The sequence below is a fragment of the Lissotriton vulgaris genome, chromosome 9, assembly GCF_964263255.1.
Source record: "Lissotriton vulgaris chromosome 9, aLisVul1.2, whole genome shotgun sequence".
Taxonomy (NCBI): Eukaryota; Metazoa; Chordata; class Amphibia; order Caudata; family Salamandridae; genus Lissotriton; species Lissotriton vulgaris.
In genome coordinates, this window is record NC_141697.1 from 509,064,590 (window position 1) to 509,090,375 (window position 25,786).

Below are 25,786 nucleotides of genomic sequence, written 5' to 3' on the forward strand. Positions count from 1 at the left end.
GGGATTGAATCGCATTGTTAGCGGTACGTTCCGCTGTGTGTCCTAACAGTACATCCCCCTCCCATCAGGGACCCACCGCCGGACCGGGCTTGTCCGGATGCTTTTTGTGAAAGGCAGACACCAAGCGTGGTGCACAGATCCCAGATACAGGCTCCCACGACTGTTCCTCCGGCCCATAGCCTTTCCACGCAACAAGGTACCAAAGTCGGCCCCTGCTCCACTTGGAATCCCTGATGCCTTCTACCTGGTAGTCGTGGTCAGCGTCTACTGACACCAGCGAAGAGCTGGAACCTCTGGACGCGCAGGATGGCTTGAGGAGAGACACATGGAACACCGGGTGTATCCGCATGCAGCCCGGTAGGTCCAGCCGCACGTTCACAGGGCTAAGGCACTCCTTAATGCGATACGGACCAATAAAGCCGGGGCGGAAAACGCTGTGCTTCTGAAACCTCAGGTTCTTTGAGGACACCCAGACGTAACACCCCACCTTATACAGAGGGCCTGGCCTCCGCCGGCAGTCCGCCGATGCCTTGTAAGCCCTCTTGGCGTCCTCCAAGCACCTCTTAGCGTACACGATCGTTTCCTTGATGTGGACGACCCTTCTGTTGGTTTCAGGTATGCCCACCATAGTGGTTGGGTGCACCAGAGGGAGGAATCTGGGATGGTGTCCGTAGTTGTTGTAAAACGGTGACACCTTGGTTGAACTGTGCGTGGCGTTGTTGTATGCGATTTCTGCAAGCCACAGTTTGTGTCAACCCATTCTTCTGTGCCCTGATCGACGAAACAGTGGAGATACTGCTTCAGCGTCTGATTAAGGCGCTCGGTTTGGCGTCTGTTTGGGGGTGATAGCTGGTGGATAGAGCGGAAGTAACGTGTAAAGACGAACACCAGGTCTTCCAAAAACGCGCAGTGAACTGCGAGCCACGATCTGACACGATCACTCTGGGCAGTCCGTGGACCCGTACCACCTCTTTCAGAAGTTTGATGGCCAATTGGCCTGCTGTTGGCACTCCCTTACAGGCGATGAACCGCCCCATCTTAGTGAGGTAGTCGACAACCACGAGTATGGCGGTACACCCTTGATCCTTGGGTAGCCCCACAATGAAATCCAAGGAGATGTTGTCCCACGGTCTAGTAGGGGTTGGCAGCGGATGTAGGAGACCCTGAGGGTGGCCACGATCTGCTTTCATGGATGAGCATACCGTACATGAGGCTATCCACCTACGGATGTCAGCCCTTACAGACAGCCATCAGAATTGTCGCACGACACAGTCCACCGTTTTCTGTAATCCGAAGTGTCCCGCACAATGCGATTCGTGGCACCATTGGTATACTTGCTTCCTTAGTCATGCTGTCGGTATCAGAATACAGCGGCCTTTCACAGGTATACCGTCTTTGACCTGCCATTCTACATGTCGACGAAGCCACGTCTTCCATTCGAACGTGGCGATGCCTCTTTGGATGCCATTTAGGAAAGCCCCTGGCTAGATTGCTCCCACTACCACCCCAGGGTTTATGATGGACTTGACGGTTGGTAAGGGCAGGCCATCGTCCGGGAACTGTCTCGAAAGAGTGTCCGCTTTCCTGTTTTCAGTGCCCGGCTGTAGGTGATGGTAAAATGGAAACCGGAGAAGAACAACATCCATCGGAGTTGACGCGGAGACAGCTGCCTGGCAGCTGTCATGAACTGGAGGTTTCTGTGGTCGGTATACACCAGTACCACTTGCCTGGCCCCCATCAGCAGATGTCTCCATTTGGTGAAAGCATCCTTGATGGCTAACAACTCCTTTTCGGCGACGTGGTAGTTTATTTCGGTGGTGTTCAGTTTCCTTGACATGAACGCTACAGGGTGCAGCAACCCTGACGCTGCATTCTTCTGTGAAAGGATGGCTCCTATCGCCAGGTCCGAGGCATCCGCCTCCACTATATACTGCTGTTCAGGGTTTGGATGAGCAAGAACAGGAGCCAACACAAAGGCTAGCTTCAAAGCAGTGAACGCACCCTCAGCCTCTGTTGACCACAAAAAGTTGGACGATTTCCTCAGGAGATGCGTGATGGGGGCTACCATTCCAGAAAACCCCTCGATGAACCTCCTATAAAAGTTGGCAAAGCCAAGAAAGCTCTGCACCTCCTTAATGCTCTTAGGGGCCGGCCAGTCCACCACTGCTTTGACCTTCCTTTCCGGCATTGTTTGTCCTTCTGGGCTCAGCATGACCCCAAAGAATTCCACCGTTGTGGCGTGGAAGTCGCACTTGCTGAGCTTGCAGTAGAGTGAATTTTCCCGTAAGATCCTCAGCACAGTAGACACATGCCTCTCGTGGTCTTCCAAGCATTCCGAGTAGATCAGGATGTCGTTAATATAAACGACGACGTAGACGTCCAGGATGTCGCGCAGAACATCGTTCAGGAAGAACTGAAATGCCGCAGGGGCATTACAAAGCCCGAACGGCATCACTCTATACTCGAATAGTCCTAACCTCGTCTTGAAGGCGGTTTTCCACTCGTCTCCGTAACGCATGCGGACAAGATGGTACGCTCCCTTCAGATCGAGCTTGGTGTATATGCGTGCCTTCTTGACTTGTTCCAGGAGCACATTGATGAGCGGTAGTGGGTACCTGTTCTTTATCGTGATGGCGTTGAGCACCCTAAAGTCCACACAAGCGCGGAGTTCACCATTTGCTTTTGGTATAAAGAACAGTGGCGAGGCCGCCGGTGATTTAGACAGTCTAATGAACCCTAGAGCCAACATGTTTTCCAGATAGGAACGTAGGTGGATGTTTTCGGGCTCTGACAGGGCATACAGTCTCCCGCCAGGTATGCTAGCGCCAGGGACCAGATCTATCTGACAGTCGTAGATCCTATGCGGAGGGAGTGTTTCCGCCTGTTTGTCATCAAACACGTCCCTGTAATCCTTGTAGGCCATGGGGAGGAGCACTTCCTTTTCTGCTGCTGTTGCCACCTCGTGTCCGGGACTAAACTTCTGGGATGGAGGGCCCGATGACCATCCGCATGAGCTGGCACAATACGGGGAGTCCATACACAGTTCTAGGGATGCCCAATCGATGGAGGGGTTGTGTTTCTTTAGCCATGGTAGTCCTAGAATGACACTATACTGCGGAGCACAGATGACATTAAAGTCCAAGACCTCCTTGTGGTTATGTCCGTATGCCACCTCAAGATCCCCCTTGTGTTGACTGATGGGACCTGATATCAACCGACGCCCATCAACTGCAAAGACTTCTTCCGGTACCTCATACCACATGAGTGCCACCCCTAGACGGTGCGCCTCTGTCTCATCCATGAACACTCCCGTGGCTCCTGAGTCAATCATCGCAGAGACTGAAACCCAATCGTTTCGCACCTTAAGTTGCAGGGGTATAAACATGTGTCTTGGACCGGTCGTGGCATGTATCTGAGCTGAAGGGATGGAACCATGACTCCGGGAATCCCCTTCCCTGTTCCGAGAGTCCTTTAGTTTTCCGCCCCCTTTTCCGCTGTCACCGCTGACAAGCGGTTGGGGCGAGACCTTCCTGTTCTTGGTTTAGCGGGGCACTCCCGGACATAATGTCCTTTCTTCCCGCAGTAAAAACACAGTCCTTGCTTCCTGCGAGATTCCTTCTCGGTTGCGGTAACGCTTGCTCTTACGGCTCCTATATCCATGGACTCCGTACGATGCGCAGGCGTCGCTTCTGTGGTAACCGGTGAACCAGAAGCGAGAGGTGCCTTGTCCTTCTTAAGTCCTCCCCCACGACATTCGCTCAATCTATGATCCAAACGAAGTGCCAGACTAATCAAATCCTCGCACTGTACAGGCTGTGGGTCAATCTGAGCAATTACGTCCTTCAGTTTTTCGCTCAATCCCTGGTGGAAGAGCGCTGTTTGTTTTGCGGGGGCCATTTGGTTTCTGCCACAAGACGCCGGAACGCATTCAAGTACTGGACTAGCCCTGAAGTGCCTTGTTTGAGCGCAAGTAACTCTCTATCCGCGGTGTATGAATCTGCTCTCCGGTCAAACACCTTTACGAATTCCTCCTGAAAAGAGTCCCAGTCGTACAAGAGCGGATCGTCCCTACTAACCAAAGGCACAGCCCATTGTGCCGCGTTCCCTGCCAAGTATGAGATCATAAAGGCGACTCTCGCCTGGTTCGTGGGAAACGACTTCGGCTTGCAAGAGAAGTGAAGGGCCACCTGCGTTATGAAGACCTGGACGGTGTTGGGATCCCCACTGTACCTTTCCGGCGTGGCCAGCGGGATAGCCACCAGCATTTCCAGCACCACAGCCGCCGGCTGTCCTGAATGTGAAGCTCCGGCATTAAAAGGATTCCTCTGCTGGGTATCCATCCTAGCTCGTAGGTCAGCCGTTTCTTGACGTGAAGCGGTTAGTTCGTTCTGCACGTCCAGCAGCGCGGCTAGCACATCTTCCATTGAGGCCATGTTGCCGCACCCAACCGGGAGGATGATTATTATGTGTTAGGTCAGATATTATGTAATCCCCTTGTTCCTCAGGATTGGGGGTGGCAACGCTAGTACGGCACCCAAGACGTTTACCCACAACAGAGAACAGACCTGTAGGTTGTCTTAAACAGTTTTATTTGCACTGTGTAACAAAACACGAGTTAACAGCACGTAAGCTATCAAGGAGAAACGTTCGCCCTGTGAGGGTGCAACATCCCTGTTTCCAACCGTCCTCTGCACGAATATCGGTCCCGGCATTCACCAACAGAGGACACCGTGCTAAGCAGTGGCCGAAAATGCCACTCGAGTATATACTGTAGGTGATGTGATTCCTCAGTTCGTCCTCCGCATGAGTATCGGTCCCGACACTCATCAACGGAGGGCAAGCACGCTTTGTATGAGGGTTCCTTGATGTTGCGGCTTACTGCTTTCTCACACTCAAAAACCCTTGAGTGGGGACAGGGGTATTGTACTGGTAGCCTAGCGTCTCTTGCGCTCGATAACCCTCGAGCGGGGACTGAGGCAAATGTACAGGGAGCCTTAGCGTCTCTCACACTCGATAACCCTCGAGCGGGGACTGAGGCAAAATTCTGGTAGCCTTAGCGTCTCTCACTCTCGATAACCCTTGAGCGGGGACTGGGCAAAAGGAAAGGGAGGTCTGTTTCTCCTTCGCTCGGTAACCCTCGAGCGGGGATAGGCAACAGCTCCAGCAAGCGTTCTATCGCTCGAGAACCCTCGAGCGGGGACTGAATGAGTGCACACGCTGGTCCGTGTCTCTCGCGCTCGTAACCGTCGAGCGGGGAATGCAGCTCCTCAGACAGAAGCGGTAAACCAATGGCTTACCCGGGACCGATGCTCCGTCAGCAATGATTGAAACAGCGTCAGGTATCTCCTTCCTTGACGTCCAGGGGAAGCGTTCGGAAACAGGAACACAAAATATCCGACGCCGCGTTCGGCCACCGATGTTTGTTTTATGGCGGTGCCTGCGTACATCCAATGCGGTGCCCTCCTGGATATTGTAGTTCTGAACTATGTGGTTTCGGGAAGTGTAGTTCCGGGATTGAATCGCACTGTTAGCGGTACGTTCCGCTGTGTGTCCGCTGTGTGTCCTAACAGTGTTCAAACAAGTCAACCATTAACATACCATCTTTTTTGTGTAAACATTTCTATACTTTTCTCTTATTTCATTTTTTCGCTTATCAAATTCATATTCATAGAGCCCACCAAGGCACCTCTCTTGACTTGAAATGCAAATTCAAAATCAAAAGTTAATCTCAAATCCAAAAAGATAACATTATTTCATCCAGATTTACATCAAAACACTGTTTCTTATATACATATATACAAATAGAGCTGTCACAGTCACTGTATCTTTGGCAGTATCATCATTGTGTTATTATCAAATACTTATTTTCCAGTTTGCACTATGAGATCCTCCCCACTGTTCATACCCCAAGGGGTTTTGGTATGGAGGTCAATAATGTACCTCGATTCCAGTCTTCAAAGTTTCTTTAATCGATCCCCACCTCTGACACTATCGGGAACTTGGTCATATATATTCTTGCTCCAAAGTTGCCCACGTGGCAGGAGAGCACTCCAGAACCCGCGATCCCTCCATACCAATAAAGAAAAGCTTTTACGGGGAAAAGCGAAGTTGTATTCGAGTGCTGTTTATTGTTTGGACACCCCACTGAGCACAAATTTACAAGCGGCCGCCCTGCCTCTAGGCATGCACCACCCCACCCCAATGAGATGTCATCAGTGATATCATCAGTGATGTCATTTGAGATGTCATCAGTGATGTCATCAGTGATGTCACTGACCATGTCATGAATGATGTAATATGTGACATCATCAGCAGTGGATTGCGGGTGCGCGAAATATAGTTAGTACAACTAACTATATTGGAACAATTTCAATGGTTTTTTAAATGCTAATTCCTAACTATATAAGGTCTGAAACCTATGTTTTTTTAAGTGAATTTGCAAGGTTTTTAAAATGCTAATTCCTAACTATATAAGGCCTGAAATCTGTGGTTTTTTAAGTGAATTTGCAAGGTTTTTTAAATACTAATTCCTAACCAGAATACTATATAAGGCCTGAAACCTATGGTTTTTTAAGTGAATTTGCAAGGTTTTTTAAATGCTAATTCCTAACTATATCAGGCGTGAAACCTATATTTTTTTAAAAAAATTTCAAAGGTTTTGTAAATGCTAATTCTATTAGTGGATAACGTTTATATATGTTATTATCCTTCTGGGACCACCTGAGCAGCCATCTTGTTTCTCAGGAGAAGTGAGGCACAAGAGAGCACAAAACAAGAGTGGATAACACGAAAAGGGGACAGGGTAGCGACCCCCCCAACCCTCTAGCCCTTCTCAGGGTGTCTCAGAAGGACCCCAGTGGCAAAAAAAAATACAAATAGAAAAAATCACGGGGGACCGTACCCCGCGTTTAAAAAAAAAATTAATCATTTGTTTTTGCACTTGGTGGTCCTTCTGGGACCCCCTGAGAAGGGCTAGGGGGTCAGGGGGTCTCTACCCTGCCCCCTTTTTGCGTTTTCCAGGGGAACTGAGGCACAAGAGAGCCCAAAACAAGAGTGGATCCTCGGCTGTCACGGGCGGTCCGAGTCGGGTAACCGGTATCCCATTAAATTTGCGCCAGCACACCTCCTGATAAGGACGGGACTCGGACACCCGGGTTGACTTGCAAGTAAAATTTATTAGCCAAGTAGAAAAACGGCACGTTTCGCCATTACGGCTTGCTCACGGTCACCAAACATTTCAAATCTGTCCTTGTGACAAGTGGTATGTTGGGAGTACTAAACATGAGGCAAAAAAACGAGTGTTGGAACATTTACGCGCAATAAGGAACTATAATAAACAATATCCGATTGCCCGTCACTTCCATGAGATGCATATGCAGGATGAAAATTTTGTACAGATGGTGGTATTGACTGTGTTAACTTGGGTGTGAGAGGGGGCAATCGAGAATTGTCACTTAGAAAGTTAGAGTCCCGCTATATCATAAATCTTGATTGTTTGACACCCAAAGGGCTCAACGTGAGTGAGAAATTATCAATACATCTGCATGATTAATTTTTAAAATGTTGGCTATTGTGTACTCTGTAATCTGCTTGTTTTTAAAGAGATGATGTTTTTAATTATTTTTCAGGATATGGGCACTTCTATTTGTTTTTGACGGACAAAACAATTGTGATGCTGTGTAATTGTGGATTGGAATCTCATGAATGCCCACTGGGGCGAGGACTTACTATGATTATTATGCCAAATCGGACTCCTAACAGGATTAGGCTGGCAATTGCCCATTTGGGCACGGAAGGAAAGGATGTCCGTTATCTAGGACAGAATCACAGCAACAGTAATCAAATGCTGGATAATCTCCTAGCAACCTAGCCTTGGAGACAAATGAACAAGCCGATAACAGTGAGCTTTTGGGATATAACCAATGACGGCTTAGTTTACAATACTGTGTACTATCACGTGACACAGAACTGACAACCGGCTACTTGGAGTCCTGTTTATGGCATCTAATCTGTTATGATGACACACTAGATTCCCAGTATGCAATTTAGGCTGGCTAGAATTGCATTTGCATTTTTATACGATGGATTGTAATTGAATATGAATTTTCAATATTTACACTGTTTTTGATATTTTCGCAATCCACAACTCAGCCACATTGATAATTATAAATGAATATACAATCATATGTACGTTATATGTGGCGATTGTTTCGTTGGAATAGATTTACTATTGCCAGGGGTCCATGCCAAAATGTCCGCCATTATTAACTTTGTGCACTGTGGTGACTTTACATGTTTACGTATTTAAGATGGCGATTTGAAATGTTTGGTGAGCGTGAGCAAGCCGTAATGGCGAAACGCGTCGTTTTTCTACTTGCCTAATAAATTTTACTTGCAAGTCAACCCGGGTTTCCAATCCTCGTCCTTATCAGGAGGTGTTTTGGAGCAAATATATATATACATATACATATTTTTTATTTCACCGGGCTGCCTATGGCGCGTACACAGGACCCTTTTAGATAAGAAGGTCAAGGCAACATGGGAACATTTGCGAATTTAGCCGAGGCATCAGATTTTTTTCTTGACACACCTTTGAAACCTCCGAGAAAAAGGACATTGTTACTGTACCTGCGCCCTGAACATTTCAATCAAGTACATTGAGGTTGATGGGAAGAAAAAAATGGACTGAAAGAGAATACCTTTCAATTGCAGCATGATTTCCCTTTCACCGGCACCAAGTACAGCGGCTTGCGGCAACTTGGGACTGGTAGTCCCTAGATAAACTTTGCGAGCATGGCTGACATGGTGCAGGTGGGCCAACCACCACTTGGGGAGGAGGGGCCAGCCATAAAAGATTAGTAAAAGGACAACACGCTGTTTGAGAAATGCTTTGGAAAAAGGCATCGCGCCGAAACCGGTCATGCAAGCCTCAAGAATAAAACAACTTTAAAAGCCCTGCTGTGTCCTGTGGTTCTCTGTCTCTGTACCGTGAGGAGGAGAAGCTGAGTTTTATATATATATACATATATATATATATATATATATATATATATATATATATATATATATATATATATATATATATATATATATATATATGCGCAAGGTGTAGCTCTCTCCTGTGATAACCGCAACTGCCGCAGCAATGTCGAAAAGAAGCCACGCCACTCCAACGTTCGTAATGGGCCAAAAACAGTTTATTTGTGCTTAAGCCACCAGATCCTACGCGTTTCGGGCATCCGCCCTTGTTCACAGATCGTTTGTCCATAAAATCTCAACAGCTTAAATACAAAAGTTTTCTCCCGGGCATTTTTTTCACAACCACGTGATGATAGACATTAAAGACACACTACACATCTTAGGCTGACAGTCTTTCTTCTCCAAATTCAGTGCCATATAGAGCCATTACATGAATATTATACCAGCATAAATGCATAATCATGTTAAAATCACAATGATATTACAATTTATTTTATGGATTAAAAAACTAAATACTCTTGTAGACGAACGCAGGCACACCTCCCTGGCCCCTCTCCACCCCGCCCCTGCTCTCCCATTTCCGACTTTCGCTCTCTTCTTGCCTTGCCACTCTGGCTTCCGCCCCCCTTTGGGGCAGTTTGGTCCCTGTTGGGCCGTTGAAAATGTGACACCACTGCTCTCCTTTCCATAAGCGCCTCCCCTGTACTGTGGCACATTGCCAGCACACGGCTACTTCTTGCTTTCTGCTCCCTTAAGCCACGCGGCCGGCCCTCCCGGGGGTTGTAGGCAGGGCGCTGTGTTGAAAACTCCACCTCCCCTGGTTACCTGCTCCTATTACCGATCTTTCTCTGCGCGGCCGGCCCCGATGAGGGGTTGTAGGCTTATCGCTGTGTTCACAATAAAAACAGATTTGAACAAAAAAAAAATAAAAATACATTTTAGTTTATAAAAATATATTATTGATTTCTATAAAAAACACGCAACAGAGACAATGTGCAAATATCGCAACCAGCAAATTTGTGCAAAAAATGCAGGGATAGTGCAAAAAGCAATGCATTAAAGTGCCGTGGTCTAAAGTGCAATGTTGTTTCAATAGTCAATGACTAGAATTTGTAAACAAAACACTCTGTGCACAAAGAATTATTTGTACATACTCCACCGGAGCTAAGACCTGTTGTATGCTGTCTCTAGTCTATTAGATAAGAAACTCATCTAATATCAGCATAAATGCTCTATAGATCCATCCTGATTTTGTATTCTGTTTAGAAATGCTCATATGGTCACTGGAATAAATCGCATAATACGAAAAAGTCTTACCACTACTCGTCATCATGCCCCCTTTGTCTGTGTCAATGCTAAAGTGCTATAATAAACCCAAAATCATGAGTACACCCAAAAGAAAAAAAGAAATGGAAAAAATCCTAAATGGTATTCTTCCAATATGAATGGAGAGTGAAAGAAGAACTCTTACCCAATTCCAAACATGTGTGCCGAAAAATAAAGAGATGAAATTAAACATATATTTCATTCAGAGACTTCAAGAAAGGGAAGGGGGGCGGGTAATGGCAGGAAAGCTTTAAACTAAATACATCTTGGTCAACAAATAACTTACAGGAATACATGGAGGTCTTCAGTCATATTTAGACCGTTAGGAAAACGACTGTCCAGCTCAAGGATAAACTGGGATTCCAGTCTCCTCAGCATTAGATCCCTGTCCCCTCCTCTGATAGGTTTAGGTATGGAGGCTATGACATAGTATGTCCGGCATTCAAGGTTGTTGTGGTGAATAGCCTTGAAATGTCGAGCCACGGGGTATGAGCTGTCGTTAACGATAGCTCGCAGGTGTTGCAGTATTCTGACATGCACCTGTTGGCGTGTGCTGCCAACATATCTTAAGCCACAGGTGCATGTCAGAACATAGACTGCGAACTCGGTTTTGCAGTTATGTTTGCCCTTAATTTCCACTAGATCAGGTCTGAAGGGTGTGGGGTACTTGGTGGTGTTCACCCCAAATTTACAGGCTCTGCAGCTAGAACAACGGATGAAGCCAGGCTTAACCATCCAATTGTCTTTTTTGATGACTTCAGGGAAATCTCTGCTCAGCTGGGTTCTCAGGCTAAGGCCTTTCCTGTATGTAATGTTGGGTCCTGCCGCTATTCTGGGTGCCAATACCAAATCAGTTTTTAAAACCGGCCACCTTTGTTTAATAATAGACCGAATTTTACGTTCCTGTCTATTAAATGTCAATATCAGTCTAGGTGCACTGATGTCTGAATCTGATGCTTTCTCCATAATGGATTCTGAAATGGGTGTGTTGGAGTTTGACAAGAGAGAATCTCTGGATCTACTTTTAGCTTTCTCAATCGATTGCTTCAAGACAGATTCTTTATATCCCCTCCCTCGAAATCTATTAAGGGCTTCTGCCGCACAAAGTTCATAATCTTCATCAGTGCTGCAGATTCATTTGAGCCTTAATAGCTCACCGAAAGGGATATTGTCAATGGTGTGTCGGGGGTGAGAGCTGCTGGCATGGAGTGTACTATTGCCCGCAGTGCTCTTACGATGTAGTTTAGTGCATAATTTGTAATTTTTAACAAATATCTTGACATCAAGAAAGTCTGCCTCTGCATGATTGATGTGTGATGTAAAGTGTAGATTTTCGTTATTGACATTGAGTGATTTTATAAAGTTTTCTGCACTCGTATGATACCCCCTCCACACCAAAAAGACATCGTCTATGAATCGCATCCAGTGAATTACATTGTTCGCCATGATATCTCTGTAGGTGATGTTGAGTACCTGCTCCTCCCACCAGCCCACGTGTAAACACGCGTAGCTGGGGGAGAAGCAGGCACCCATCGCCACCCCTCTCTGTTGAAGAAATATTTCCTTACCAACCATAAAGTAATTATGATGCAAACACCAATTTGTTAGTTCTATCAGCATCTTATTATGTTTGTAGCAACTGATGGGTCTAGTTCCTAAGAAGTGTTCAAGCGCTCTAAGTCCAGTTTGATGATTAATGCTGGTATAGAGTGATTCTATGTCTAAGGTGATTAATAGCAGATCCTCACTCCAAGGAACATTCCTGATCTTATTAAGAAAGTGGCCAGTATCCTTAATGTAAGTTGGCAATGCTTGCACCAAACTTTGAAGGAAGTAATCAATATATTCCCCAATATGATCAGCCACACTGGAGATAGCAGAGATGATGGGCCTGCCAGGAGTAGAACTCACCATCTTGTGCACCTTAGGTAAAAGATATAATTTGGGTAGCACTGGATTTTCAACATTTAAAAAATCAAATTCTTGTTTGGACAACATATTTTCCCTTTTCCATTTAAACAATAGTTTTTTAAGGGCCTCTTTTGATTCGTAATACAATCTCATGGTAGTTCTCATGTAGCAGGTCCCATTGTTTAATTGCAGCATCGCTTCATCAAAATAGTCTTTTTGTGGCCAAATCACGACGTTGCCGCCTTTATCTGCCATGGTGACTATGATGCTTTGGTCCTTGCTTAACTTATTTACCAGAGTTGTGTAAGCCTGTTCTCTATTGCTTCTGTATCTCTTTCTGTGTTTCACTTTGTGGTAAAGTAGTTTCAAATCTTCAATAACCACATCGTGAAATGTGTCAATTGAGTCACGGGGCATAATTGGGATGAAACTGGATTTTGGTTTGAATGGACTTAAATTCATTCCTACCTGTGGTATTTGTGCTGTACAAAGTTCATCCTGTGTTAGCACATCTTCAGCAACCGGCGCATCATTACTTGCCAATTGATGTACAGTCAAAAAAGCTCTGGTGTCTCCAGCCGGGACGTTGAGCAAGCTTGGGGTTGATGCAATTTCAGGTTGCTTTGGAAGATTGTTTTTTATGCCCTCCTTGATGTTGAAAAACTTCATAAGTTTTAACTTGCGAATATAAAGAAAGATGTCTACACGTGTTTTAGTGTAGCTGAAGTCGGAAACAGGGCAATAAGTGAGTACCAAACTTAGAAGCTGTTTTTCTGCTTCAGTAAGTACAATGGTGGATAAATTAATGATTACGTTGTCCATTACTTCTTTTTTCGCCAGTATTGCCTCTTTGGCTTTTTTGGTGATTTTTTGCTTTTTGCGGCGCTCTCTTCGGCGTTTGTTTGCCCTTGCTCGTTTTTCTTGCTTTGCGGCTGCTGTTTCTGGGTCTCAGTGTTTGCAGCCGGTCTGAGCATAAAAAATCAATCTCCTCCCCGAGATTCAAAATCGCTGTTTGTGTGTCCATTGACTTATCACCTCTGCTCTCCCAAGACGAACCGCTGGTGAGGGACTCATTATCGCTGTTTTCAGATACCACGCCAGTGCCTGCCAAGGTGGGGGCAGCCACTGGGGTCTCAGTAGAGGAAGCAGGTTTCTTTGATGCCTGTTGTGCCAATCTTGTCCTCTTTGCATTCTCGTACTTTTTGGCAAATGTGAAAATTCGCCCTTGGGCATAATCCTCCTTGCCACGGGCGAATTTATATATTTAGCGATTTTTGATTTTCTCCTCTTGTTGTTTCAGACGGTCGTTAATTTCTTTCCGTAGCTTCCCAATTAAATCATTGGGTTCAAACGTGCAAAGCAGTTCATTTATGCCCTCTATTTCCTTCATTAGGGCTTCCCTGTCAATCACAGCGTATTTAACAAGTACCTGTATCACAATATATGTGTGTATATATATATATATCCAAGACGCTCGAAACGCGTTGGAACTTGAATGGCGAAAATACTGCTGTTGGGTGAAGGGTGTTTGCTGCACTGCCAAAGGGGAAATAAATATTTCAAACACCTATGCGTGTGGGCCTCCAATGTAGGTGCAACCTTTGTTGGATTTATGGCGGCCGGCACCAGGTCGCGGAGAGCCCCCCCCGCGGACGAGCGGGTCCGGTGTCATTACTCCTAATGACGCTTTTGGAGCAAGGTGTTTTCCCCCAAGGAGAAATACAGAGCATTGAACACTGCGAATCCCAGGAGCAACCCACTGTGGTGAATTGATCTAACGAGGAGGAATACAGCAGCCACGAACCTACTATAGGTGAGAGACATTGAGAAACTGCAAATACCAGACTGCAATAGTAAAGGGGCGGGACATACGAACAATATTAAACCGACCCCGTGGGCTGCCACTCCCATCTGCCATCTCCCAGGATGAAGAGCGCTAAGACGCTCGAAACGCGTTGGAACTTGAATGGCGAAAATACTGCTGTTGGGTGAAGGGTGTTTGCTGCACTGCCAAAGGGGAAATAAATGTTTCAAACACCTATGCGTGTGGGCCTCCAATGTAGGTGCAACCTTTGTTGGATTTATGGCGGCCGGCACCAGGTCGCGGAGAGCCCCCCCCGCGGACGAGCGGGTCCGGTGTCATTACTCCTAATGACGCTTTTGGAGCAAGGTGTTTTCCCCCAAGGAGAAATACAGAGCATTGAACACTGCGAATCCCAGGAGCAACCCACTGTGGTGAATTGATCTAACGAGGAGGAATACAGCAGCCACGAACCTACTATAGGTGAGAGACATTGAGAAACTGCAAATACCAGACTGCAATAGTAAAGGGGCGGGACATACGAACAATATTAAACCGACCCCGTGGGCTGCCACTCCCATCTGCCATCTCCCAGGATGAAGAGCGCTAAGACGCTCGAAACGCGTTGGAACTTGAATGGCAAAAATACTGCTGTTGGGTGAAGGGTGTTTGCTGCACTGCCAAAGGGGAAATAAATATTTCAAACACCTATGCGTGTGGGCCTCCAATGTAGGTGCAACCTTTGTTGGATTTATGGCGGCCGGCACCAGGTCGCGGAGAGCCCCCCCCGCGGACGAGCGGGTCCGGTGTCATTACTCCTAATGACGCTTTTGGAGCAAGGTGTTTTCCCCCAAGGAGAAATACAGAGCATTGAACACTGCGAATCCCAGGAGCAACCCACTGTGGTGAATTGATCTAACGAGGAGGAATACAGCAGCCACGAACCTACTATAGGTGAGAGACATTGAGAAACTGCAAATACCAGACTGCAATAGTAAAGGGGCGGGACATACGAACAATATTAAACCGACCCCGTGGGCTGCCACTCCCATCTGCCATCTCCCAGGATGAAGAGCGCTAAGACGCTCGAAACGCGTTGGAACTTGAATGGCGAAAATACTGCTGTTGGGTGAAGGGTGTTTGCTGCACTGCCAAAGGGGAAATAAATATTTCAAACACCTATGCGTGTGGGCCTCCGATGTAGGTGCAACCTTTGTTGGATTTATGGCGGCCGGCACCAGGTCGCGGAGAGCCCCCCCCGCGGACGAGCGGGTCCGGTGTCATTACTCCTAATGACGCTTTTGGAGCAAGGTGTTTTCCCCCAAGGAGAAATACAGAGCATTGAACACTGCGAATCCCAGGAGCAACCCACTGTGGTGAATTGATCTAACGAGGAGGAATACAGCAGCCACGAACCTACTATAGGTGAGAGACATTGAGAAACTGCAAATACCAGACTGCAATAGTAAAGGGGCGGGACATACGAACAATTTTAAACCGACCCCGTGGGCTGCCACTCCCATCTGCCATCTCCCAGGATGAAGAGCGCTAAGACGCTCGAAACGCGTTGGAACTTGAATGGCGAAAATACTGCTGTTGGGTGAAGGGTGTTTGCTGCACTGCCAAAGGGGAAATAAATATTTCAAACACCTATGCGTGTGGGCCTCCAATGTAGGTGCAACCTTTGTTGGATTTATGGCGGCCGGCACCAGGTCGCGGAGAGCCCCCCCCGCGGACGAGCGGGTCCGGTGTCATTACTCCTAATGACGCTTTTGGAGCAAGGTGTTTTCCCCCAAGGAGAAATACAGAGCATTGAACACTGCGAATCCCAGGAGCAACCCACTGTGATGAATTGATCTAACGAGGAGGAATACAGCAGCCACGAACCTACTATAGGTGAGAGACATTGAGAAACTGCAAATACCAGACTGCAATAGTAAAGGGGCGGGACATACGAACAATATTAAACCGACCCCGTGGGCTGCCACTCCCATCTGCCATCTCCCAGGATGAAGAGCGCTAAGACGCTCGAAACGCGTTGGAACTTGAATGGCGAAAATACTGCTGTTGGGTGAAGGGTGTTTGCTGCACTGCCAAAGGGGAAATAAATATTTCAAACACCTATGCGTGTGGGCCTCCAATGTAGGTGCAACCTTTGTTGGATTTATGGCGGCCGGCACCAGGTCGCGGAGAGCCCCCCCCGCGGACGAGCGGGTCTGGTGTCATTACTCCTAATGACGCTTTTGGAGCAAGGTGTTTTCCCCCAAGGAGAAATACAGAGCATTGAACACTGCGAATCCCAGGAGCAACCCACTGTGGTGAATTGATCTAACGAGGAGGAATACAGCAGCCACGAACCTACTATAGGTGAGAGACATTGAGAAACTGCAAATACCAGACTGCAATAGTAAAGGGGCGGGACATACGAACAATATTAAACCGACCCCGTGGGCTGCCACTCCCATCTGCCATCTCCCAGGATGAAGAGCGCTAAGACGCTCGAAACGCGTTGGAACTTGAATGGCGAAAATACTGCTGTTGGGTGAAGGGTGTTTGCTGCACTGCCAAAGGGGAAATAAATATTTCAAACACCTATGCGTGTGGGCCTCCAATGTAGGTGCAACCTTTGTTGGATTTATGGCGGCCGGCACCAGGTCGCGGAGAGCCCCCCCCGCGGACGAGCGGGTCCGGTGTCATTACTCCTAATGACGCTTTTGGAGCAAGGTGTTTTCCCCCAAGAAGAAATACAGAGCATTGAACACTGCGAATCCCAGGAGCAACCCACTGTGGTGAATTGATCTAACGAGGAGGAATACAGCAGCCACGAACCTACTATAGGTGAGAGACATTGAGAAACTGCAAATACCAGACTGCAATAGTAAAGGGGCGGGACATACGAACAATATTAAACCGACCCCGTGGGCTGCCACTCCCATCTGCCATCTCCCAGGATGAAGAGCGCTAAGACGCTCGAAACGCGTTGGAACTTGAATGGCGAAAATACTGCTGTTGGGTGAAGGGTGTTTGCTGCACTGCCAAAGGGGAAATAAATATTTCAAACACCTATGCGTGTGGGCCTCCAATGTAGGTGCAACCTTTGTTGGATTTATGGCGGCCGGCACCAGGTCGCGGAGAGCCCCCCCCGCGGACGAGCGGGTCCGGTGTCATTACTCCTAATGACGCTTTTGGAGCAAGGTGTTTTCCCCCAAGGAGAAATACAGAGCATTGAACACTGCGAATCCCACGAGCAACCCACTGTGGTGAATTGATCTAACGAGGAGGAATACAGCAGCCACGAACCTACTATAGGTGAGAGACATTGAGAAACTGCAAATACCAGACTGCAATAGTAAAGGGGCGGGACATACGAACAATATTAAACCGACCCCGTGGGCTGCCACTCCCATCTGCCATCTCCCAGGATGAAGAGCGCTAAGACGCTCGAAACGCGTTGGAACTTGAATGGCAAAAATACTGCTGTTGGGTGAAGGGTGTTTGCTGCACTGCCAAAGGGGAAATAAATATTTCAAACACCTATGCGTGTGGGCCTCCAATGTAGGTGCAACCTTTGTTGGATTTATGGCGGCCGGCACCAGGTCGCGGAGAGCCCCCCCCGCGGACGAGCGGGTCCGGTGTCATTACTCCTAATGACGCTTTTGGAGCAAGGTGTTTTCCCCCAAGGAGAAATACAGAGCATTGAACACTGCGAATCCCAGGAGCAACCCACTGTGGTGAATTGATCTAACGAGGAGGAATACAGCAGCCACGAACCTACTATAGGTGAGAGACATTGAGAAACTGCAAATACCAGACTGCAATAGTAAAGGGGCGGGACATACGAACAATTTTAAACCGACCCCGTGGGCTGCCACTCCCATCTGCCATCTCCCAGGATGAAGAGCGCTAAGACGCTCGAAACGCGTTGGAACTTGAATGGCGAAAATACTGCTGTTGGGTGAAGGGTGTTTGCTGCACTGCCAAAGGGGAAATAAATATTTCAAACACCTATGCGTGTGGGCCTCCAATGTAGGTGCAACCTTTGTTGGATTTATGGCGGCCGGCACCAGGTCGCGGAGAGCCCCCCCCGCGGACGAGCGGGTCCGGTGTCATTACTCCTAATGACGCTTTTGGAGCAAGGTGTTTTCCCCCAAGGAGAAATACAGAGCATTGAACACTGCGAATCCCAGGAGCAACCCACTGTGATGAATTGATCTAACGAGGAGGAATACAGCAGCCACGAACCTACTATAGGTGAGAGACATTGAGAAACTGCAAATACCAGACTGCAATAGTAAAGGGGCGGGACATACGAACAATATTAAACCGACCCCGTGGGCTGCCACTCCCATCTGCCATCTCCCAGGATGAAGAGCGCTAAGACGCTCGAAACGCGTTGGAACTTGAATGGCGAAAATACTGCTGTTGGGTGAAGGGTGTTTGCTGCACTGCCAAAGGGGAAATAAATATTTCAAACACCTATGCGTGTGGGCCTCCAATGTAGGTGCAACCTTTGTTGGATTTATGGCGGCCGGCACCAGGTCGCGGAGAGCCCCCCCCGCGGACGAGCGGGTCTGGTGTCATTACTCCTAATGACGCTTTTGGAGCAAGGTGTTTTCCCCCAAGGAGAAATACAGAGCATTGAACACTGCGAATCCCAGGAGCAACCCACTGTGGTGAATTGATCTAACGAGGAGGAATACAGCAGCCACGAACCTACTATAGGTGAGAGACATTGAGAAACTGCAAATACCAGACTGCAATAGTAAAGGGGCGGGACATACGAACAATATTAAACCGACCCCGTGGGCTGCCACTCCCATCTGCCATCTCCCAGGATGAAGAGCGCTAAGACGCTCGAAACGCGTTGGAACTTGAATGGCGAAAATACTGCTGTTGGGTGAAGGGTGTTTGCTGCACTGCCAAAGGGGAAATAAATATTTCAAACACCTATGCGTGTGGGCCTCCAATGTAGGTGCAACCTTTGTTGGATTTATGGTGGCCGGCACCAGGTCGCGGAGAGCCCCCCCCGCGGACGAGCGGGTCCGGTGTCATTACTCCTAATGACGCTTTTGGAGCAAGGTGTTTTCCCCCAAGAAGAAATACAGAGCATTGAACACTGCGAATCCCAGGAGCAACCCACTGTGGTGAATTGATCTAACGAGGAGGAATACAGCAGCCACGAACCTACTATAGGTGAGAGACATTGAGAAACTGCAAATACCAGACTGCAATAGTAAAGGGGCGGGACATACGAACAATATTAAACCGACCCCGTGGGCTGCCACTCCCATCTGCCATCTCCCAGGATGAAGAGCGCTAAGACGCTCGAAACGCGTTGGAACTTGAATGGCGAAAATACTGCTGTTGGGTGAAGGGTGTTTGCTGCACTGCCAAAGGGGAAATAAATATTTCAAACACCTATGCGTGTGGGCCTCCAATGTAGGTGCAACCTTTGTTGGATTTATGGCGGCCGGCACCAGGTCGCGGAGAGCCCCCCCCGCGGACGAGCGGGTCCGGTGTCATTACTCCTAATGACGCTTTTGGAGCAAGGTGTTTTCCCCCAAGGAGAAATACAGAGCATTGAACACTGCGAATCCCACGAGCAACCCACTGTGGTGAATTGATCTAACGAGGAGGAATACAGCAGCCACGAACCTACTATAGGTGAGAGACATTGAGAAACTGCAAATACCAGACTGCAATAGTAAAGGGGCGGGACATACGAACAATATTAAACCGACCCCGTGGGCTGCCACTCCCATCTGCCATCTCCCAGGATGAAGAGCGCTAAGACGCTCGAAACGCGTTGGAACTTGAATGGCAAAAATACTGCTGTTGGGTGAAGGGTGTTTGCTGCACTGCCAAAGGGGAAATAAATATTTCAAACACCTATGCGTGTGGGCCTCCAATGTAGGTGCAACCTTTGTTGGATTTATGGCGGCCGGCACCAGGTCGCGGAGAGCCCCCCCCGCGGACGAGCGGGTCCGGTGTCATTACTCCTAATGACGCTTTTGGAGCAAGGTGTTTTCCCCCAAGGAGAAATACAGAGCATTGAACACTGCGAATCCCAGGAGCAACCCACTGTGGTGAATTGATCTAACGAGGAGGAATACAGCAGCCACAAACCTACTATAGGTGAGAGACATTGAGAAACTGCAAATACCAGACTGCAATAGTAAAGGGGCGGGACATACGAACAATATTAAACCGACCCCGTGGGCTGCCACTCCCATCTGCCATCTCCCAGGATGAAGAGCGCTAAGACGCTCGAAACGCGTTGGAACTTGAATGGCGAAAATACTGCTGTTGGGTGAAGGGTGTTTGCTGCACTGCCAAAGGGGAAATAAATATTTCAAACACCTATGCGTGTGGGCCTCCGATGTAGGTGCAACCTTTGTTGGATTTATGGCGGCCGGCACCAGGTCGCGGAGAGCCCCCCCCCGCGGACGAGCGGGTCCGGTGTCATTACTCCTAATGACGCTTTTGGAGCAAGGTGTTTTCCCCCAAGGAGAAATACAGAGCATTGAACACTGCGAATCCCAGGAGCAACCCACTGTGGTGAATTGATCTAACGAGGAGGAATACAGCAGCCACGAACCTACTATAGGTGAGAGACATTGAGAAACTGCAAATACCAGACTGCAATAGTAAAGGGGCGGGACATACGAACAATATTAAACCGTCCCCGTGGGCTGCCACTCCCATCTGCCATCTCCCAGGATGAAGAGCGCTAAGACGCTAGAAACGCGTTGGAACTTGAATGGCGAAAATACTGCTGTTGGGTGAAGGGTGTTTGCTGCACTGCCAAAGGGGAAATAAATATTTCAAACACCTATGCGTGTGGGCCTCCAATGTAGGTGCAACCTTTTTTGGATTTATGGCGGCCGGCACCAGGTCGCGGAGAGCCCCCCCGCGGACGAGCGGGTCCGGTGTCATTACTCCTAATGACGCTTTTGGAGCAAGGTGTTTTCCCCCAAGGAGAAATACAGAGCATTGAACACTGCGAATCCCAGGAGCAACCCACTGTGGTGAATTGATCTAACGAGGAGGAATACAGCAGCCACGAACCTACTATAGGTGAGAGACATTGAGAAACTGCAAATACCAGACTGCAATAGTAAAGGGGCGGGACATACGAACAATATTAAACCGACCCCGTGGGCTGCCACTCCCAACTGCCATCTCCCAGGATGAAGAGCGCTAAGACGCTCGAAACGCGTTGGAACTTGAATGGCGAAAATACTGCTGTTGGGTGAAGGGTGTTTGCTGCACTGCCAAAGGGGAAATAAATATTTCAAACACCTATGCGTGTGGGCCTCCAATGTAGGTGCAACCTTTGTTGGATTTATGGCGGCCGGCACCAGGTCGCGGAGAGCCCCCCCCCCGCGGACGAGCGGGTCCGGTGTCATTACTCCTAATGACGCTTTTGGAGCAAGGTGTTTTCCCCCAAGGAGAAATACAGAGCATTGAACACTGCGAATCCCAGGAGCAACCCACTGTGGTGAATTGATCTAACGAGGAGGAATACAGCAGCCACGAACCTACTATAGGTGAGAGACATTGAGAAACTGCAAATACCAGACTGCAATAGTAAAGGGGCGGGACATACGAACAATATTAAACCGACCCCGTGGGCTGCCACTCCCATCTGCCATCTCCCAGGATGAAGAGCGCTAAGACGCTTGAAACACGTTGGAACTTGAATGGCGAAAATACTGCTGTTGGGTGAAGGGTGTTTGCTGCACTGCCAAAGGGGAAATAAATATTTCAAACACCTATGCGTGTGGGCCTCCAATGTAGGTGCAACCTTTGTTGGATTTATGGCGGCCGGCACCAGGTCGCGGAGAGCCCCCCCCGCGGACGAGCGGGTCCGGTGTCATTACTCCTAATGACGCTTTTGGAGCAAGGTGTTTTCCCCCAAGGAGAAATACAGAGCATTGAACACTGCGAATCCCAGGAGCAACCCACTGTGGTGAATTGATCTAACGAGGAGGAATACAGCAGCCAAGAACCTACTATAGGTGAGAGACATTGAGAAACTGCAAATACCAGACTGCAATAGTAAAGGGGCGGGACATACGAACAATATTAAACCGACCCCGTGGGCTGCCACTCCCATCTGCCATCTCCCAGGATGAAGAGCGCTAAGACGCTCAAAACGCGTTGGAACTTGAATGGCGAAAATACTGCTGTGGGGTGAAGGGTGTTAGCTGCACTGCCAAAGGGGAAATAAATATTTCAAACACCTATGCGTGTGGGCCTCCAATGTAGGTGCAACCTTTGTTGGATTTATGGCGGCCGGCACCAGGTCGCGGAGAGCCCCCCCCGCGGACGAGCGGGTCCGGTGTCATTACTCCTAATGACGCTTTTGGAGCAAGGTGTTTTCCCCCAAGGAGAAATACAGAGCATTGAACACTGTGAATCCCAGGAGCAACCCACTGTGGTGAATTGATCTAACGAGGAGGAATACAGCAGCCACGAACCTACTATAGGTGAGAGACATTGAGAAACTGCAAATACCAGACTGCAATAGTAAAGGGGCGGGACATACGAACAATATTAAACCGACCCCGTGGGCTGCCACTCCCATCTGCCATCTCCCAGGATGAAGAGCGCTAAGACGCTCGAAACACGTTGGAACTTGAATGGCGAAAATACTGCTGTTGGGTGAAGGGTGTTTGCTGCACTGCCAAAGGGGAAATAAATATTTCAAACACCTATGCGTGTGGGCCTCCAATGTAGGTGCAACCTTTGTTGGATTTATGGCGGCCGGCACCAGGTCGCGGAGAGCCCCCCCCGCGGACGAGCGGGTCCGGTGTCATTACTCCTAATGACGCTTTTGGAGCAAGGTGTTTTCCCCCAAGGAGAAATACAGAGCATTGAACACTGCGAATCCCAGGAGCAACCCACTGTGGTGAATTGATCTAACGAGGAGGAATACAGCAGCCACGAACCTACTATAGGTGAGAGACATTGAGAAACTGCAAATACCAGACTGCAATAGTAAAGGGGCGGGACATACGAACAATATTAAACCGACCCCGTGGGCTGCCACTCCCATCTGCCATCTCCCAGGATGAAGAGCGCTAAGACGCTCGAAACGCGTTGGAACTTGAATGGCGAAAATACTGCTGTTGGGTGAAGGGTGTTTGCTGCACTGCCAAAGGGGAAATAAATATTTCAAACACCTATGCGTGTGGGCCTCCGATGTAGGTGCAACCTTTGTTGGATTTATGGCGGCCGGCACCAGGTCGCGGAGAGCCCCCCCCGCGGACGAGCGGGTCCGGTGTCATTACTCCTAATGACGCTTTTGGAGCAAGGTGTTTTCCCCCAAGGAGAAATACAGAGCATTGAACACTGCGAATCCCAGGAGCAACCCACTGTGGTGAATTGATCTAACGAGGAGGAATACAGCAGCCACGAACCTACTATAGGTGAGAGACATTGAGAAACTGCAAATACCAGACTGCAATAGTAAAGGGGCGGGACATACGAACAATATTAAACCGACCCCGTGGGCTGCCACTCCCATCTGCCATCTCCCAGGATGAAGAGTGCTAAGACGCTCGAAACGCGTTGGAACTTGAATGGCGAAAATACTGCTGTTGGGTGAAGGGTGTTTGCTGCACTGCCAAAGGGGAAATAAATATTTCAAACACCTATGCGTGTGGGCCTCCAATGTAGGTGCAACCTTTTTTGGATTTATGGCGGCCGGCACCAGGTCGCGGAGAGCCCCCCCCGCGGACGAGCGGGTCCGGTGTCATTACTCCTAATGACGCTTTTGGAGCAAGGTGTTTTCCCCCAAGGAGAAATACAGAGCATTGAACACTGCGAATCCCAGGAGCAACCCACTGTGGTGAATTGATCTAACGAGGAGGAATACAGCAGCCACGAACCTACTATAGGTGAGAGACATTGAGAAACAGCAAATAACAGACTGCAATAGTAAAGGGGCGGGACATACGAACAATATTAAACCGACCCCGTGGGCTGCCACTCCCATCTGCCATCTCCCAGGATGAAGAGTGCTAAGACGCTCGAAACGCGTTGGAACTTGAATGGCGAAAATACTGCTGTTGGGTGAAGGGTGTTTGCTGCACTGCCAAAGGGGAAATAAGTATTTCAATCACCTATGCGTGTGGGCCTCCAATGTAGGTGCAACCTTTGTTGGATTTATGGCGGCCGGCACCAGGTCGCGGAGAGCCCCCCCCGCGGACGAGCGGGTCCGGTGTCATTACTCCTAATGACGCTTTTGGAGCAAGGTGTTTTCCCCCAAGGAGAAATACAGAGCATTGAACACTGCGAATCCCAGGAGCAACCCACTGTGGTGAATTGATCTAACGAGGAGGAATACAGCAGCCACGAACCTACTATAGGTGAGAGACATTGAGAAACTGCAAATACCAGACTGCAATAGTAAAGGGGCGGGACATACGAACAATATTAAACCGACCCCGTGGGCTGCCACTCCCATCTGCCATCTCCCAGGATGAAGAGCGCTAAGACGCTCGAAACGCGTTGGAACTTGAATGGCGAAAATACTGCTGTTGGGTGAAGGGTGTTTGCTGCACTGCCAAAGGGGAAATAAATATTTCAAACACCTATGCGTGTGGGCCTCCAATGTAGGTGCAACCTTTGTTGGATTTATGGCGGCCGGCACCAGGTCGCGGAGAGCGCCCCCCGCGGACGAGCGGGTCCGGTGTCATTACTCCTAATGACGCTTTTGGAGCAAGGTGTTTTCCCCCAAGGAGAAATACAGAGCATTGAACACTGCGAATCCCAGGAGCAACCCACTGTGGTGAATTGATCTAACGAGGAGGAATACAGCAGCCACGAACCTACTATAGGTGAGAGACATTGAGAAACTGCAAATACCAGACTGCAATAGTAAAGGGGCGGGACATACGAACAATATTAAACCGACCCCGTGGGCTGCCACTCCCATCTGCCATCTCCCAGGATGAAGAGCGCTAAGACGCTCGAAACGCGTTGGAACTTGAATGGCGAAAATACTGCTGTTGGGTGAAGGGTGTTTGCTGCACTGCCAAAGGGGAAATAAATATTTCAAACACCTATGCGTGTGGGCCTCCAATGTAGGTGCAACCTTTGTTGGATTTATGGCGGCCGGCACCAGGTCGCGGAGAGCCCCCCCCGCGGACGAGCGGGTCCGGTGTCATTACTCCTAATGACGCTTTTGGAGCAAGGTGTTTTCCCCCAAGGAGAAATACAGAGCATTGAACACTGCGAATCCCACGAGCAACCCACTGTGGTGAATTGATCTAACGAGGAGGAATACAGCAGCCACGAACCTACTATAGGTGAGAGACATTGAGAAACTGCAAATACCAGACTGCAATAGTAAAGGGGCGGGACATACGAACAATATTAAACCGACCCCGTGGGCTGCCACTCCCATCTGCCATCTCCCAGGATGAAGAGCGCTAAGACGCTCGAAACGCGTTGGAACTTGAATGGCAAAAATACTGCTGTTGGGTGAAGGGTGTTTGCTGCACTGCCAAAGGGGAAATAAATATTTCAAACACCTATGCGTGTGGGCCTCCAATGTAGGTGCAACCTTTGTTGGATTTATGGCGGCCGGCACCAGGTCGCGGAGAGCCCCCCCCGCGGACGAGCGGGTCCGGTGTCATTACTCCTAATGACGCTTTTGGAGCAAGGTGTTTTCCCCCAAGGAGAAATACAGAGCATTGAACACTGCGAATCCCAGGAGCAACCCACTGTGGTGAATTGATCTAACGAGGAGGAATACAG